Source organism: Nicotiana tabacum, chromosome 20 (genome assembly GCF_000715075.1).
Source record: "Nicotiana tabacum cultivar K326 chromosome 20, ASM71507v2, whole genome shotgun sequence".
Lineage (NCBI taxonomy): Eukaryota > Viridiplantae > Streptophyta > Magnoliopsida > Solanales > Solanaceae > Nicotiana > Nicotiana tabacum.
The window spans coordinates 11376770-11395117 of record NC_134099.1 but is presented as its reverse complement, the minus strand read 5'-3'; the positions used below and the strand labels follow the sequence as shown (position 1 = coordinate 11395117).

General features: G+C 38.5%; 3 long non-coding RNA genes across 3 annotated transcripts; all 3 read right to left on the bottom strand.

Annotated features, from left to right (window-relative positions):
• Nucleotides 1-1396: 1396 nt before the first annotated feature.
• On the bottom strand, nucleotides 1397-3551 carry LOC107771241 (uncharacterized). Its single transcript, XR_001644782.2, has 2 exons — nucleotides 3063-3551; nucleotides 1397-1649 (listed from the first exon to the last, which is right to left on the bottom strand). It is a non-coding gene; the product is annotated as an uncharacterized LOC107771241 (long non-coding RNA).
• Nucleotides 3552-10030: 6479 nt separating this feature from the next.
• LOC142174659 (uncharacterized) lies at nucleotides 10031-10732 on the bottom strand. The gene is made up of 3 exons (XR_012703597.1): nucleotides 10652-10732; nucleotides 10399-10500; nucleotides 10031-10238 (listed from the first exon to the last, which is right to left on the bottom strand). It is a non-coding gene; the product is annotated as an uncharacterized LOC142174659 (long non-coding RNA).
• A 6524-nt stretch (nucleotides 10733-17256) lies between these two features.
• LOC142174663 (uncharacterized) lies at nucleotides 17257-17928 on the bottom strand. Its single transcript, XR_012703605.1, has 3 exons — nucleotides 17851-17928; nucleotides 17599-17700; nucleotides 17257-17437 (listed from the first exon to the last, which is right to left on the bottom strand). It is a non-coding gene; the product is annotated as an uncharacterized LOC142174663 (long non-coding RNA).
• Nucleotides 17929-18348: the final 420 nt, after the last annotated feature.

The window sequence follows — 18348 nt, the reverse complement described above, 5'->3', positions numbered from 1 at the left end:
AGAACCAGTCCAATTGTTCAGGGAGTTTTTAAAACCAAACAAAATCCAAGCAACCAACCACAAATTGTCACACCTCCTTTTTACACACCTACCCCGGAGGATAATGTATAAGGGAGTTTTTTCATTTAAAGTGACATTATTCGGAGCGGAATTATTTATTTATTTAGAGTCGCCACTTGGGAAAGGTTTGACTTTTGGTGTCCCAAGTCACCGGTTTATCTTGAATCCCGAACCGAGGAAAATTGTCGACTTCCAATTGGAGTCTGCGAACCAGAAATTCTAAGCAAGGAATTTTGTTGACCCGAGGGAAGGTGTTAGGCACCCCCGGATCCCGTAGTTCTAGCACGGTCGCTTAAATTGTTGTAAATGGTTAAGAGTTCGATTTTAATACATGTCAACTTTATGTGCTTTTATTAACTTTAAACCGCTTTTATCACTATTTTTTAAAAGAATTGCAACGTCGTGAAAACGCGTCTCGAACCACATCACATCAATGCACCCGTGGTTATTGACACATTTCGACATCCGTTGAGATTTGGATTTGGGTCACATAAATGTGCACCCGAGTTTAGGAATGTAATTTGATTAAAATCGCGCTTAAAGAGTCTAACACGTTATTGTCTTTGGGGAAGGCCGTGAAATTCACTAAACGGCCTATCCCGAATTCTACTTATCTATTATAACCAATTACCGAGGGCCCCGCAATTTCTTTATTTTATTAGGCGAGGCTCGTCTCATGGCTTATTTAAAGGTACACTCTAAAGTAAACTATGATTTTTCTAAATTATTTGTCTCTAATAAAATAAAAATCCTAATTAATCATTATTATTTAGGAGTTACTTCATTTCCAAATAAGGATTAAAATTAAGTCTATGACTTCATTGAAGCTTCAGCATTTGGGCTTTAATACCGGCCCTATGCCATTTTGCTTGTGATTGCGTAGAGAGAAAATAAACCCAGACATGGGCCATGTTCAACGGAAACAGGCCCAAACTTATTGTATTGGTGGCCTGCCCAGTTCAGCTTATTACATGAGCAGCTACTTTGTTTTTGTTTGTTTCATTTCAATTAACCAATTGAATCTACCTCATGCATTTTTAATAGTGACAATGTGAAGTAGAATCCATTGACAGAAACCAGATATACTAAAAGAGTTCTAACTAAACCTGTTTATAGCTAATTTCATGAAGATCATAAGGCGACACTGAATCCAAACCGGCTAAGAGATTCACATGCTCATTTGTGACTTGTTTTTAGCTAATACTCAAATTAGCACATAAGTATTTATTCATATTTACAGTAGAGCATACTTCTAAATTGATTGCAAACTCAACCTCATTCTGATTCCATATGCTTACCCAGTATTACCATGAAAACCAAACATTAGACCACGCTGTGTCCACGAATAACAAACATCAATTAACAGCCCTAAGAGATCTGATTTGAGTACAAATTTCAACAGTCCATGGCAGGAGAAGTAATCTTAATCAGACAGTCCTAATTGATATACACATTATAAAATTTCACATGAACACAAATATGAAACTGTATGCAAACTGAAACAAATAGACAACTGGCACTTCAATTTCTTTTCAATTGGCTATATTAAGCTTGAGATCACAAACGTCATTCATAGTCGAGCCAAGTACCTGGGAATTAGAATGCAACAAGAAGAGGAGAAGTTAGCAGCAGCAGCAACGATTGAGAATTTCCAGCAACAACACAACAATTTTAACCCAGAAAGCAGAGCAGTAGTCCAAATATCAAATAGGACAGAGGGATTGACCAAAACAGCACCACAGCAAACCAGTAAACTCAAAAGGCATCCAGAAATACTCAGCAAACACCAAACTCAAACAAAACCCAGTTTACTTAAACCAAAACTGCTCAATACCAAACCAGCATGATCCAGAAACTCCAATAATCAAAAGAGAAGAAAATCGAACAAAACTAAATCAAAAACCAATGTAATAGTGCATTTCTTTTTGCAATTTTCTCATATTTTCTGTTTTTGTTTTTGTTTCTTTTTTGAGATTTTGGAAATTTGAAATCTAAAAGAGAGTTTGAACTATTAGAAATCAGATCTAGGTTGAAATTTGAATTCTGCTTAGACTTGTTGAGAGGGCCCTTTTGGGGGGAAATTTTTGAGCTTCCAAACTTTTGGGAATTTTCAGGGGTGTGTAAACTTGTAAATGAAGGCATTGGGGCTGCCTTTTATAGGCAATAAAAGGGCAGAATGTTCTGGAAACTCTCAAACATTTTCCCCCCTTTTTATTTTCAGAATTGGTGATTAATCCCTGAATTTGTGGCTTGTTGCCCAAGTTACTGCTCTGAAAATGCAGAAACTTACACTAAGGCCCCTTTCTACAAGGCCCTAGGGTGTTCTTCTACCTATGGAATACCTATACTACCCTTATTTGGGTTCTAAAATTACTAATTCTTAACAAACCAGCCCTTTCCCATGCCCAAACTACCCTTGACCACTCTCTGAAATTACTAAACAACCCAAACCCCTTTTGCCTTAGTTAAAAATCAACCAAGGTTAATTGAAGGCTAAATTATTCAGCTATATCCAAACCTTAAGCCTAATTGAATTGCAAATGAGCACTAAATTGAATGAACAAGTAAAACTAAACTAAATAAACTAACAGAAGTATTAATTCATTCAAACAAAATCAAACAACACCCAAAACAGATTTGAAACACCAAATAGACTAACTGAGAAATAAAAGCTAATAGGAAATTCAACCAATGTTTAACCAATCAAAATCAAAACTAAACCTAAACAAAATCAAATCAAGACTAGAATAAAATCTATCAAAACAAAAATATTGAACTTACTGAAATTCAGAAACAATTTACAATCAAAACTAAATCGAAAACCTTAATCATCACAATTACTAAAGAAAACAGAACAAGAACAAATCAAAATTAGACTAACATGGAACAATTACTGAAATTCAAATCAAAATTGGAACAAAACAAATGATTATATAAGAAAAGGAAGAAAGAAATCGAGAAACTTACTAATTTCGGCCATAATGCATTAAATTGAAACTGACCTTAGACGACTTGGCTTGAAGTTGCTTGACCAATATTAGTGTTTAACCGTGTGTTTTCCACGAGAAAATACACGGCTAAACCTTATAATGGTCAAGCCATCGACAGAAACCCCGATTCACGAAACTAGAGTTTTGGGGCGGCCTTTAATCCAATATTCGCGAACTTCCCAGATGATTCGAGGGTCAAGGGCTACGGATTCGTAAAGAGGAGAGTGAGGAGAACAAACAGTGTTAATTTGGTTGAGATTGGATTATTTTGCGTTTTTGGCCGGACTTTCGATATGAAATTCGAGAGTTTTGGTTAGGATTTGGAAAAAACTAAGGCCAGATATGGGGAGAGGGGGCGGAGGAGCACCTGTGATGTAATTTTGGGTGGATTTGGGGCATCGCCGCCGGCGGAGACGATTTCCGGCCGGCGGAGGACGGCGAGGCTGCAGAGGTACGAGGAAGAAGCAAAATGTCTCTACAATTAAAATATATTTCAGACATTTTTATTTAATTACCACAATTGAATCACAATCGTTGGATTGGAGAAGATGAAGGGCTCGATTGAAAGGCGTCAAAACGACGTCGTTTTGAAGGTCTGGGAGGTGTGTTATTTGGACCGGGTAAGGGCTGACAAGTTGGGCCATTTTGGACAATTTTTTTTTTATTTTGGTTTGGGCTGCACGAAATTGGCCCAAATATTTGTCACCCTTGCTTTTATTTCATTTTATTTTTTCTCCTTTTCTTTTCCTTTGTATTTTAGTGTTTGTGCTTGCTTATTATTATTATTATTATTATTATTATTATTATTTCTGATTTTATCGAATATAAGATCAAGAACTAAAACACCCAAATTAAATCGAAAATTATACTAATTAATATTCCAAAATTAACTAACTCCTAACTTAAAGAAAACTTAAGGTGAATTTTAAAAAATTAAAAGTAGAAATGCAAGGAACTATTTTTGGTATTTTCTTTGTTTTTTTGTAATATTGAAATGCACACTAATTTTGTATTATTTATGAATTATGGCACCTAAAAATGCACACAAAAAATATGAACAAGATACGAAATCATGCAATTATTTCCTGAAAAATTCAAATAATAAAGAAAAATTCTAATTCTAAGGTATTTATAGTAGTAATTTAAGCGTGACAAAAATCACGTGCTCACAGCTGCCCCTCTTTGCTCGAAGACACGAAGGGTTTTCGGGCAAAGATAGATAAGCAACCATGAGATTTTTGCATGCTTAGTATTCCATGAGAAGTATTTTGAAAACCGTCTGACCGAACCTTGCTTCAAAGGTTGCCTACATATCCTTGGCTATAAAGGAATCATGTCAGTGTAGTTCTGGAGTGTCGGTAGCTGGGACTACCAAGAGCTGTGATTTCATTGTTGTTTCTGCTGCTACTGCTTGCTGAACTCCTTATTACACCAAAAAAGGAAAATCAAAGCTAAGCTAGCTATGCCTATCAACTATGAGTTACAAGATTCCTATCTATAATTCAATTGAAACTTGATCTTGAGTTTTAGCTGATTTTGTTGTAGACTTCGATCTGAATCTTGATGCTCGCAAGTTGTAGGTGCTTGTTTATTTCTGCAGCATTGAGTCAAAATAGGATCATCGGAGCTTGTGACTTCAATCAGATTTTGAGCAATCCGCACCTTTATTTGCATCAGTATTTGAGCTCATTTCTTTTTGTTCTTCTTCTTCTTTTCTTTATTTTGGATTGAGACTCATTCCGTGGATTATCTCGAGTCATGTACCTCGGGGTCAAACCTGCTTAAGGTATCAAAACAAACAAGGTCAAACCTTTCTATCTTTGATGGCAAACGCCCTTGGCCTTAAGGGTGTTATTCCAAACTTATCGAAATAACATCCCGTTTGAGTTCGAACGAGGTCGAACCTATCTTTCTTTGCTGGCGAAGGCCCTTGGCCATAAGGGTGTTATTTCGAACTTCTCAAAATTACAGCCCGTCTGAGTTCGAACGAGGTCAAACCTTTCTATCTTTGATGGCGAAGGCCCTTGTCCATAAGGGTGTTATTACGAACTTATCAAAATAACAGTCCGTCTTAGTTCGAACGAGGTCGAACCATTCTATCTTTGATGGTGAAGGCCCTTGGCCTTAAGGGTCTTATTCCGAACTTATCGAAATAACAGCCTATCTAAGTTCGAACGAGATCAAACCTATCTTTCATTGATTGCGAAGGCCCTTGGCCATAAGGGTGTTATTTTGAACTTATCGAAATAACAGCCCGTCTGAGTTCGAACGAGGTCAAACCTTTCTATCTTTGATGGCGAAGGCCCTTTGGCCATAAGGGTATTATTTCGAACTTATCGAAATAATAGCCTATCTGAGTTTGAACGAGGTCGAACCTTTCTATTTTTGATGGCAAAGTCCCTTGGCCTTAAGGGTGTTATTTCGATCATTTCGAAATAACAGCCCGTCTGAGTTCAAATGAGGTCGAACCTTTCTATCTTTGATAGCGAAGGACCTTGGCCTTAAGGGTGTTATTTCGAACTTATCGAAATAACATCTCGCCTGAGTTCTAACGAGGTCTAACCTTTCTATCTTTGATGGAGAAGGCTCTTGGCCTTAAGGGTTTTATTTTGACCTTATTGAAATAACAGCCCATCTGAGTTCGAACGAGGTCGAACCTCTCTTTCTTTGATGGCGAAGACCCTTGGCCTTAAGGTTGTTATTTCGAACTTATCAAAATAACATCCCGTTTGAGTTCGAACAAGGTCGAACATTTCTATCTTTGATGGCGAAGGCCCGTGTCCTTAAGAGTGTTATTACGAACCTATCGAAATAACAGCCCATCTAAGTTTGAACGAGGTCGAACCAATCTTTCTTTGATGGCGAAGGCCCTTGGCCTTATGGGTCTTATTTCAAATTTATCGAAATAACAGCTCGTCTGAGTTTGAACGAGGTCGAACCTTTCTATATTTGATGGCGAAGGCCTTTGGCCTTAAGGGTGTTATTTTGAACTTATCGAAATAACATCCCGTCTGAGTTCGAACGAGGTCAAACCTTTCTATATTTGATGGCGAAGGCACTTGGCCTTAAGGGTTTTATTTCGAACTTATTGAAATAACAACCCGCCTGAGTTCGAACGAGGTCGAACCTATCTTTCTTTGATGGGGAAGGCCTTTGGCCTTAAGGGTGTTATTTCGAACGTATAAAAATAACAGCCCGTCTGAGTTCGAATGAGTTCAAACCTTTCTATATTTGATGGCGAACGCCCTTGGCCTTAAGGGTGTTATTTCGAACTTATTGAAATAACAGCCCGTTTGAGTTCGAACGAGGTCGAACCTATATTTCTTTGATGGAGAAGGCCCTTGGCCATAAGGGTGTTATTTCGAACTTCTCGAAATTACAACCCGTCTGACTTTGAACGAGGTCAAACCTTTTTATCTTTGATGGTGAAGGCCCTTGGCCATAAGGGTGTTATTACGAACTTATCGAAATAACAGCCCGTCTTAGTTCGAACGAGGTCGAACCATTCTATCTTTGATGGCAAAGCCCCTAGGCCTTAAGGGTGTTATTTCGAACTTATCAAAATAACAGCCCATCTAAGTTCGAACAAGGTCGAACCTATCTTTCGTTGATTGCGAAGGCCCTTGGCCATAAGGGTGTTATTTCGAACTTATCGAAATAACAGCCCGTCTGAGTTCGAACGAGGTCGAACCTTTCTATCTTTGATGGCGAAGGCCCTTTGGCCATAAGGGTATTATTTCAAACTTATCGAAATAACAGCCTGGCTGAGTTCGAACGAAGTTGAACCTTTTTATCTTTGATGACGAAGCCCCTTGGCCTTAAGGGTGTTATTTCGAACTTATCGAAATAACAGCCCGTCTGAGTTCAAACGAGGTCGAACCTTTCTATCTTTGATGGCGAAGGACCTTGGCCTTAAGGGTGTTATTTCGAACTTATCGAAATAACATCCCGTCTGAGTTCGAACGAGGTCGAAACTTTCTATCTTTGATAGCGTAGGCCCTTGGCCTTAAGGGTTTCTTTTTGAACTTATTTAAATAGCAGCCCGTCTGAGTTCGAACGAGGTCGAACCTCTCTTTCTTTGATGGCAAAGGCCCTTGTCCTTTAGGGTGTTATTTCGAACTTATCAAAATAACAACCCGTTTGGGTTCGAACGAGGTCGAACCTTTCTATCTTTGATGGCGAAGTCCCGTGGCCTTAAGGGTGTTATTCTAGACTTATCGAAATAACAGCCCGTTTGAGTTTGAACGAGGTCGAACCTATCTTTCTATGATGGCGAAGGCCTTTGGTCATAAGGGTGTTATTTAGAACTTATCGAAATAACAACCCATCTGAGTTCGAACGAGGTCAAACCTTTATATCTTTGATGGTGAAGGCCTTTGGCCATAGGGGTGTTATTTCGAACTTATCGAAATAATAGCCCGTTTGAGTTCGAACGAGGTCGAACCTATCTTTGATGGCGAAGGCCCTTGGCCTTATGAGAGTTATTTCGAACTTATCGAAATAACAGGCCGTTCGAATTTGAACGAGATTGAATCTATCTTTCTTTGATGGCAAAGGCCCTTGGTGGAAGTCCTAGTTTTGTTGGCGTTGCTCGCATCGATGGTTCAATGCCACGGGCACGAGGTGCCAATATTTCGCACAGGCTCGCGTTGTACGCGTGTTGCAGTTTCTCGCTTGACTTTGGCCGTTTAATTTGAAGAGGCCGCCAACCGGGAGGGTTTCGACTATGCTGAGATGATTTTCGGTTTGTCAGTCTAGATACCCCTGCGTTGATTCCCGATTTAGCGAAGTGCGAGGGATGAGGATGAGATTTTCCTTGCCTCTGCCTGGCGGTTTTAAGAGAAGGGGAGGATAGATTGTAGCACCTTTTCCTTGTTCAGGGTGTTCGGAACCGGTAGGACAGGGAATTCTAGACCTTGCTAACCCGTTCGGTTCTTCTTTCCTCAATGCGTTGCCCTCAAATCTGGTCTGAGTTGGATTCTCTTCTCGTGTTTCTTTATCTTCGATCCGAGAAACTCTAGGTGTTTTCACTAGGAAATTCCCACAGACGGTGCCAAATTATTTGACTCAAAAGATTTTTATCCCTTATTGAGCAAATCAACCAAAGATGAAGGGGTAAATCATAGTCAATCTTAATTAATACCGGATCGAAAGACAAAGTAGTTGCAATTGCATATTAGACAAACAAAATATCAAAAGATCTTATTTATGATAGAGTTCTTCCTTCCCTGTCCTTGGAGGGGGAAGGAGAATTACAATTGTTTTGCCCTCCTTTTAGATACAAAGATGGAGCTCCCCCTTTTTCTTCGATAGGCGAAGAACTCTATTTCTTCTTTTCTTAGAAAGTGGAGTTCTGTTCATTCTCTCGACCTGTCAGAGTGCTAGAGAGGAAGAGCCCCCTTCCGGGTTCTCTTGTGATGGTATATATAGTCGAAAACCTTCTTGCCTTGGCCACGACTTGGCATGACTGGGTTGAAGAAGCTTCCTGGTCGTGGATAGGCCTTGCTCTCGTCGCTATGTCGAATGTATTAATGATGGTATAAAGTCGACTTCATCGACTTCTTTTGTAAGATAATAAAGATGGGGTCGTGACCACCCCGGTCGAGGTGGTCAGATTTTTGACCAATACAAGATCATTTCAGATAAATTATGCCATTTAGGTAAAATTTGTGAACAATTTAACAGATACGCCGAATATAGATAACACAAAGTCACGCCAATACGATAAAGTTTTGATGAATGATTGAACAAGCTGTCGTTCTAATCAAGTAGAGTTTGTGAGTTATCCAAGAAGAAAGCCAGTAATATGGTACGTAGAGTTTGGTGAACAAATGAACAATCACAAAGTCATGCAAATCGAATAAAATTTGTAAACAATTTAACAATATAGGTCGAATTAATATAGCATAAAAACCAATCTGGTAGAAAGACTGTCGCTCATATTATGCGTAAGTGTATGTGAGTTCGAAGATCATTTCTTAACACATTAAGAAACGAGACTATTATTTAAGGACCAGACCTTATAGAGTCGTTCTTGTAAATCACCGCTAAAGAATTAACCCAAATAACCACCTATCCATTCGTTTAAACTAGAAATAGTTGATGAAAGTATAATTTATGCATAATTTAAATATTATTTATGTATAATTGTGTTTAACCAATGTATAATCTAATATATGACTAGAAAAAGTAAATAATGAATATGATCGGCTATTTGTGTAAGATCCTAATATGAGCTCGTTGTATACTTGTATTGCATCATTTTGAGTTGGAGGGTTCAAAGCCTAATACGGTAGCATTTTTATTAACTTTTCCCTTCCCCGATGTAATAATTTTTTTAAAAAATGTTGAATTTGCCCCTACCAATAATTTGGTGGGCAAGAAGAGTTTATGTGAATTTGCCACTAGAATTCGGTGAAAAAGAAACCCAATATATAGCTAATCGTGTTATATATGCACAAAAGAAATCAATTCTTGACTATTAACCAAGATGAAAAAGGTTATCTAACCTTCAAGAATTGTACGGCACTAATATTAGTAAGCCATGGAATCATGTCTATTTTTGTTATACTTTTGACTTATTCATGTAATCTCTTACCAATAAAATATTATCTTATATTGTCCTTTGATACTAATAACGCCAATCTGAAGTAAATAAGTTTTTTTTTTGCGGGGTTATAAAAAATATTTTGTAAATTTGAACATTACATATAAAACCCACTCGATTAAATAATAGTAACCAAGTTGTATCTTACGGTATTACAAATTTTTAAAATAGATCTGAATTAGACCATAATCTTTTGAAGATGTGAATTAAGTGATAATTCAATGTTAAAACTTCAACCTTGCATTCTAGCTAGAGACGCCAAATGTGCCACTCCGATGAAATATAATAACAATATTCATAAAACACAACGAAACAATATATTCATAAAACACACTTAAGATCTAAAATAGCAAATAAATAAGATTCCCGGTAATGCAAATTTTTATTGCCATTTATTTCTTCAAGTAAACATCATCGAATTGAACACAATATTCATCCACCAATAAAACAACGAGATTTTGTCTTGAGTTAATTACTACAAATGCATTTCTGGTTAACACATTTTGGAGACCCAACGTTACATTTCATAAAACGTTCACAATCTAATGTACCAAAACATATGATCGTTCCTGGCGGCGGATCTGAAAATTAGAAAATTCGTTAGCACCTTGCCAAGACATATATAAAATTTAGTTATAATAATATGGGACAAGTAAAAAGTTGTGTGTCGCCTAAAGACTAGTTATGAGAAAGATAAATAGAGTGAGAGAAATGATGCATGTGAGAGAAGGAAGGAGAGACCTTTACATATGCAGTTCCCACCGATACAACTTACCCAGTTAGGATAACAAGACAGAAAACGACAATCTGTTATAGTCTGACATGATGTACATGTCACCCCATCTGAAAATCACAAAATTGTTAGTCATTATACAGATTACGAATATGTGACAAGTAAAATATGATTCATGCAAAAATTAAACAACCATATATTTATCACATGTAATGTAAGTTTATAAGTGATTGAAAATGATTGAGACAAAGATAAACTTACCTCTTGAAACAATCAATAAGGTGACTACCACAAAAAGAGTCTGCAAAGTCTTGGCCATCTTATGTAGAAGAATGTTCTTTTTTTTTTAATTTACTTTACAGTGCTTCTGATCACCATATTATATAGTAGTAATATTTGGTTCATTAAGAACCTGCTAATTACTTTTTGAAGATAAAGTTACCATAATGCCAATTAGGAAATGTTTTTAATTTCAATTCTTAAAATTTGGTTAGCTGATCAAAGAAATTATTTGGTTTATGGAAGGTTAGTTAAGGAACATACAACATTACCATATATCAAAGATTTTATGCATCTTCTCATGACTCTCCTAAGATTAAATTATTTAATTTGATTTGAAAAGTATATATATTGACTAATAAGTACTTTTGCTTAGTAGCATGGTTAATTAACTAATAAGTACGTTTATTTAACTTCTAAAATTTAAATTGTTTAATTTGATTTGAAAAGTATGTTCCCTCACCTTAGGCCCTCTCCAAATCCTACAATATCCAAAGAGCAAGAATGTTAGCATTTTCATTTTACGACACAATTCAATAAACAAGGCATTGGGGCGGACTCACGTGCAGAGGTGAGGGATCACTGGCACTCTATAGGCTCGGGAAAAACCATATATATATATGCCTAGTAGTGTGTCGGGTGCCACCATGACCGGGTTGGGGTCGTGACACCCCCCACCCCACCCACCCACCCAATGAGAAAAACGACCCATGGTTGCACTAGCTCAATGGGCTGTTTAAGTTCCTTTTCTTCACTGCTAGATCAAGGTCGAGACCCAACACCAACATTACTTCACTTTTTCTTTCTTCTTTCCTTTTTTAATTGAACGACAATTTAGTACTCCATATTTAGTAGTCAACTTGGTTTATTTCTTTTTAAATTCAAATATTAATTTAGTACTAGTACATAAAAGTCACTCGGTTTAATTTTTTCTTTTAAAAGCTCTCCATCTAACTCTCCAAAACTCAACTTCTCTTCATGATCTTCTACCCAAAATAGCAAAACCTCTATTGGAGATACAACTTTCTAGACGTAGAAAAGTTAATAAAGAGACATAAAAATAATGAAAAAGACAATAGGAAGGGGAATAAAATATTTCATTAACTAGTTCCATTAGTCAATAATCTTTTTCTCTAACCAAATTTTTATTATTATTTCTTTTAGAAAAAACAAAGACAACTAAAACCCTTCTCCCTTCAACTTTTACTTCGGCAAAGTAGCAGGTATCCATTGACTCTGCGATGTCGATTGAGACTTTTTTGACTATTTACAGACTTTTATTAGTCTTGATTTTGTTTAAGTTTTTTAAATTTTTGAACATACTTTCTACCATGGACTCGTAATCACTAAATTTTTAAAGGGTTGCACGCCAAATGTTATTGCAACTAATATTAAAGATGATGGTGCTCCCGCAGTGTTTAAATCCTGGGTCCGCCTCTGATTTCACTCTATCCTCTACCACGTTAGACGATATCACTATTTATATATTTAGGAAAGCCAATACTCCAACACCTTAATTCAATATGCAAAGTAGCTATAAGAAACTAATAGTATGAAGGAAGCGGACACATAAAGCGCAAACCAAAAAATAATATAATTAAGCATTCAATTTTGATTGGTTGGTTCACTTACTAACGAAAATTCTTTCTAAAGTGATAATAAACAACATCATTGTTGGCGAGTATTTGTTGATATAACGTAGAGTCGTCAATATAGGCTTGGCCTGCTGGGCCCGTCCAACCTATCCCGTGAATTGATAGGGTTAGCCAAGAATTTTTGAGCCCATATAACAGCGATGCTTTTTATCCTAACCCATGTGAGCCCATTGTCCGCAAGGCTTGAATGATGTTGGGTGCCTACTACACGCCCATTGTCCGCATCTGCCCGTCTTGTCGCGGTGCCTACTACACGTCCATCGTCGAGGGCTGCATCGGTCGAATCTGTGGCCTTGGTCACTCCGGCCCGGGCCACCTCTCAGGAATAGGCCCCATCTAGTGCCATCTGCCCTAAGAATGAATCACCATCAACTGGGGAGGAAATACCGTCGAAGAGACGGCGGGTGGAGTTCGAGATGGTGCCTCCGACAGTGATTAACCTGGATTCTCCCCCGGTGGGCCTAGAGGAAGGTGTTGTTGTAGCGTCCACTACAGTGGTGGAGCGAGTTGTCAAAGTTGGTGCTGGCAGTCAGAGCTCAAAAAATTTGGTTGTTACAACAACGCAACCTGGAATTCCCGTTGCTGGTGATGCAACACGCCCTGCCGGAGTAGAGAGCCAGACCCCTAGTGCCGCCGTTGTGACCTCGAGCGTGCCTTCTTCATCTGCGGCGGGTCGCATCCCACCTCAATGTTAGAAAGGGGAAAGAGTGTAATGGTCGACGAGTATGAGTCCGAGTCTGACTTGAATCCCGATGATATCCGGATGTTCGAGGAAGGCCTTACTCACTCGGTAGTCCACGTGGGGGGGTCGACTCATGTTCTCGAGATTCCCTCCGATGTGAACCTTTTGGCGTAGGGGCATAACTTGGTGTTGCATTTTAGCTTGTTGTGTTTGGAGGCTGATAATGAGTCCATGCGGAATATCCATGATGCCGAATTGAGGGACGAAGTGGCTGTTATGGGCTTGTGGGTATGTTATCACTTACTCCTATTTCAGCCTTTCTCTTGGTGTGAACGAGTATTAGTTTAATTGCTTTCTTATTTTTAAGACGTATCTGGTGGAGGTTGAAAGCATCCGTAGGTCCAACACCCAGTTGAGGATTTTCTTACAGATGTTGAGGAAGTACCGTCGCTATCGCAACAGGTGTCGTGAGTTGCATGAACAGCTGAGGACAGACCCCCGTAACCGGTTCTGGGTGAGGAATTAGAGAGAAGGGATCAAGAGCTGTTGTAGACGATCCGTAGCAAGAGCGAGCTCTAAGAGAAACTCCACCTCAAGGACGAGGAGCTTGAATTGGGTAAAGGGGTCGTTGCTGCATGTGAGTACCTGCAGGGCAAGTTAAGATTGATGCAGTTGGAGATGTATTAGATTCGTGTTCGAGTTGAGGAGATGAGCGCCGAGTGGAGGAGGAAATTGACTGTAATGGAGAGCAAGGTTGCCAGTTTAGAGCGCATTGAGAGAGCCTGGTCTAAGGCTTTGGCAAGAGATGCGGCTCTAGAGGATACCATTCGCGTGCTCTAGTCCCCGCAAGAATCAGAGAAGGCGATTGCAACCCTTATTGAGGAAAGGCTCGAGGAAAGGATTGGCACGATTGATCAGGAGGCTTCGTTCTGGCAGATTGAGTCGCGGCCTTGGAAGCGGAGAATCAGCGGCTAAGGGCCCAGGTTGGATCGTCATCTGTTGCCGTTCCCCGCTAAACTCATCAGCTTTGGGTCTACACCGATGCCCAGCGTGACATATTCAAGAACTTCTGGGAAGCCGCAACGTCACTGAGGCTGCCTATGAGGAAGCGCGATCGAAGGCTCTCAAGGCTCGTGCCAACTGTGGATATGATGTTGCGACGCCCAAAGCTGATGGGGGTGCGGATGGTGATGACAATGGACTTTATGGAGAGGATGATGATGACGGCGGTGATGACGCCGAGTGAAAAAAGAGCTACTTTGTTTTTCTTTTCATTTCGTTCGCCAGTTGGCGTTTGCTTGTTTCTTGTTTCCTTTTTTTACAATAATTGACTGGCCTGGGCCGGATGTAAGCGGAGACTGCCCGGACCTATGACTTCATAAATAAATAATTTTCTTTTTAACTATTTGTCTTGTGTTTCAACTTTCTTTTTGGCTATCTGTGATCTCGTCACAAGATGGAGGCTCGTTAGGCGAGTCTCGATTTTCTCCCCCCCCCTTTTTTGGCAAAGGCCCTTGGACTTAAAGGTGTTATTTCAAACCTATCGAAATAACAGCCCGTCTGAGTTTGAACGAGGTCGAACCTATCTTCCTTTGATGGCGAAGGCCCTTGGCCTTAACGGTGTTTCCGAACATACCGAAATAACAACCCGTCTGAGTTCAAAAGAGGTCGAACCTTTATATCTTTGATGGCGAAGGCCCTTGGCCTTAAGGGTGTTATTTCGAACTTATCGAAATAACAACCCGTTTGAGTTTGAATGAGGTCAAACCTTTCTATCTTTGATAGCGAAGGCCCTTGGCCTAAAGTGCATTTTTTCGAACTTATTGAAATAACAGCCCGTTTGAGTTCGAACGAGGTCGAACCTTTCTATCTTTGATGGTGAAGGCCCTTGGCCTTAGGGGTGTTATTCTGAACTAATCGAAATAACAACCAGTCTGAGTTCGAACGAGGTTGAATCTTTCTATCTTTTATGGCAAAGGCCCTTGGCCTTAAGGGTGTTATTTCCAACTTATCGAAATTACAGCCCGTCTGAGTTCGAACGAGGTCGAACCTTTCTATATTTGATGGTGAATGCCCTTGTCCTTAAGGATGTTATTTCGAACTTATCAAAATAACAGCCTATTTGAGTACAAACTAGGTCGAACCTTTCTATCTTTGATGGCAAAGTCCCTTAGCCTTAAGAGTGTTATTACGAACCTATCGAAATAACAGCCTGTCTAAGTTTGAACGAGGTCGAACCTATCTTTCTTTGATGGCGAAGGACCTTGGCCTTATGGGTGTTATTTCGAATTTATTGGAATAACAGCCCGTCTGAGTTTGAACGAGATTGAACCTTTCTATCTTTGATGGCGAAGGCCCCTAGCCTTAAGGGTCTTATTTCGAACTTACCAAAATAACATCCCGTCTGAGTTTGAACGAGGTCGAACCTTTCTATATTTGATGGCGAAGGCCCTTGTCCTTAAGGGTTTTATTTCGTACTTATTGAAATAACAGCCGGTCTGAGTTCGAACGAGGTTGAACCTATCTTTCTTTGATGGGGAAGGCCTTTGGCCTTAAGGATGTTATTTCAAACGTATCAAAATAACAGCCCGTCTGAGTTCGAACGAGGTCAAACTTTTCTATCTTTGATGGCGAAAGCCCTTGGCCTTAAGGGTGTTATTCCAAACTTATCGAAATAACAGCCCATTTGAGTTCGAACGAGGTCGAACCTATCTTTCTTTGATGGCGAAGGCCCTTGGCCAAAAGGGTGTTATTTCGAACTTATCAAACTATCAGCCCGTCTGAGTTCGAATGAGGACAAACCTTTCTATCTTTGATGGTGAAGGCCCTTGGCCATAAGGATGTTATTACGAACTTATCGAAATAACAGCCCGTCTTAGTTCGAACGAGGTCGAACCATTCTATCTTTGATGGCGAAGGCCCTTGGCCTTAAGGTTCTTATTTAGATCTTATCGAAATAGCAACCCGTCTAAGTTTGAACGAGGTCAAACCTATCTTTCGTTGATTGCGAAGGCCCTTGGCCATAAGGGTGTTATTTTGAACTTATCGAAATAACAGCCCGTCTGAGTTCGAACGAGGTCGAAGCTTTCTATCTTTGATGGTGAAGGCCCTTTGGCCATAAGGGTATTATTTCGAACTTACCGAAATAACAACCTGTCTGAGTTCGAACGAGGTTGAACCTTTTTATCTTTGATGGAGAAGCCCCTTGGCCTTAAGGGTGTTATTTCGAACTTATCTAAATAACAGCCCGTCTGAGTTCAAACGAGGTCGAACCTTTCTATCTTTGATAGTGAAGGACCTTGGCCTTAAGGGTGTTATTTCGAACTTATCGAAATAACATCCCGTTTGAGTTCGAACGAGGTCGAACCTTTCTTTCTTTGATGGTGAAGGCCCTTGGCCTTAAGGGTTTTATTTCGAATTTATCGAAATAACAGCATGTCTGAGTTCGAACGAGGTCGAACCTTTCTATCTTTGATGGCGAAGCCCCTTGGCCTTAAGGGTGTTATTTCGAACTTATCGAAATAACAACCCGTCTGAGTTCAAACGAGGTCGAACCTTTCTATCTTTGATAGCGAAGGACCTTGGCCTTAAGGGTGTTATTTCGAACTTATCGAAATAACATCCCGTCTGAGTTTGAACGAGGTCGAACCTTTCTATCTTTGATGGCGAAGGCCCTTGGCCTTAAGGGTTTTATTTTGAACTTATTGAAATATGATCGGCTATTTATGTAAGGATCCTAATATGAGCTCGTTGTATACGTGTATTGCATCATTTTGAGTTGGAGGGTTCAAAGCCTAATACCGTAGCATTTTTATTTCCTTTTCCCTTCCCCGATGTAATAATTTTTTTAAAAAATGTTGAATTTTCCCCTACCAATAATTTGGTGGGCAAAAAGAGTTTATGTGAATTTGCCACTAGAATTCGGTGAAAGTGAAACCCAATATATAACTAATCGTGTTATATATGCACAAAAGAAATCAATTCTTGACTATTAACCAAGATGAAAAAGGTTATCTAACCTTCAAGAATTAGACCATAATCTTTTGAAGATGTGAATTGAGTGATAATTCAATGTTAAAACTTCAACCTTGCATTCTAGCTAGAGACGCTAAATGTGCCACTCCGATGAAATATAATAACAATATTCATAAAACTCAACGAAACAATATATTCATAAAACACACTTAAGATCTAAAATAACAAATAAATAAGATTCCCGGTAATGCAAATTTTTATTGCCATTTATTTCTTCAAGTAAATATCATCGAATTGAACACAATATTCATCCACCAATAAAACAACGAGATTTTGTTTTGAGTTAATTACTACAAATGCATTTCTGGTTAACACATTTTGGAGACCCAACGTTACATTTCATAAAACGTTCACAATCTAATGTACCAAAACATATGATTGTTCCTGGCGGCGGATCTGAAAATTAGAAAACTCGTTAGCACCTTGCCAAGACATATATAAAAATTTAGTTATAATAATATGGGATAAGTAAAAAGTTGTGTGTCGCCTAAAGACTAGTTATGCGAAAGATAAAGAGAGTGAGAGAAAGGATGCATGTGAGAGAAGGAAGGAGAGACCTTTACATATGCAGTTCCCACCGATACAACTTACCCAGTTAGGATAACAAGACAGAAAACGACAATCTGTTATAGTCTGACATGATGTACATGTCACCCCATCTGAAAATTACAAAATTGTTAGTCATTATACAGATTATGAATATGTGACAAGTAAAATATACTTCATGCAAAAATTAAACAACCATATATTTATCACATGTGATGTAAGTTTATAGTGATTGAAAATGATTGAGACAAAGATAAACTTACCTCTTGAAACAATCAATAAGGTGACTACCACAAAAAGAGTAAGCAAAGTCTTGGCCATCTTATATAGAAGAATGTTCTTTTTTTTTTAATTTACTTTACGGTGCTTCTAATCACCATATTATATAGTAGTAATATTTGGTTCATTAAGAACCTGCTAATTACTTTTTGAAGATAAAGTTACCATAATGCTATTTCCTATTAGGAAATGTTTTTAATTTCAATTCTTAAAATTTGGTTAGTTGGTCAAAGAAATTATTTGGTTTATGGAAGGTTAGTTAAAGAACATACAACATTACCATATATCAAAAAATTTATGCATCTTCTCATGACTCTTCTTAGCTTAAATTATTTAATTTGATTTGAAAAGTATTTATATTGACTAATAAGTACTTTTGCTTAGTACCATGGTTAATTAACTAATAAGTACTTTTATTTAAACTTAATTTGATTTGAAAAGTATGTTCCCTAACCTTAGTCCCTCTTCAAACCTTACAATCT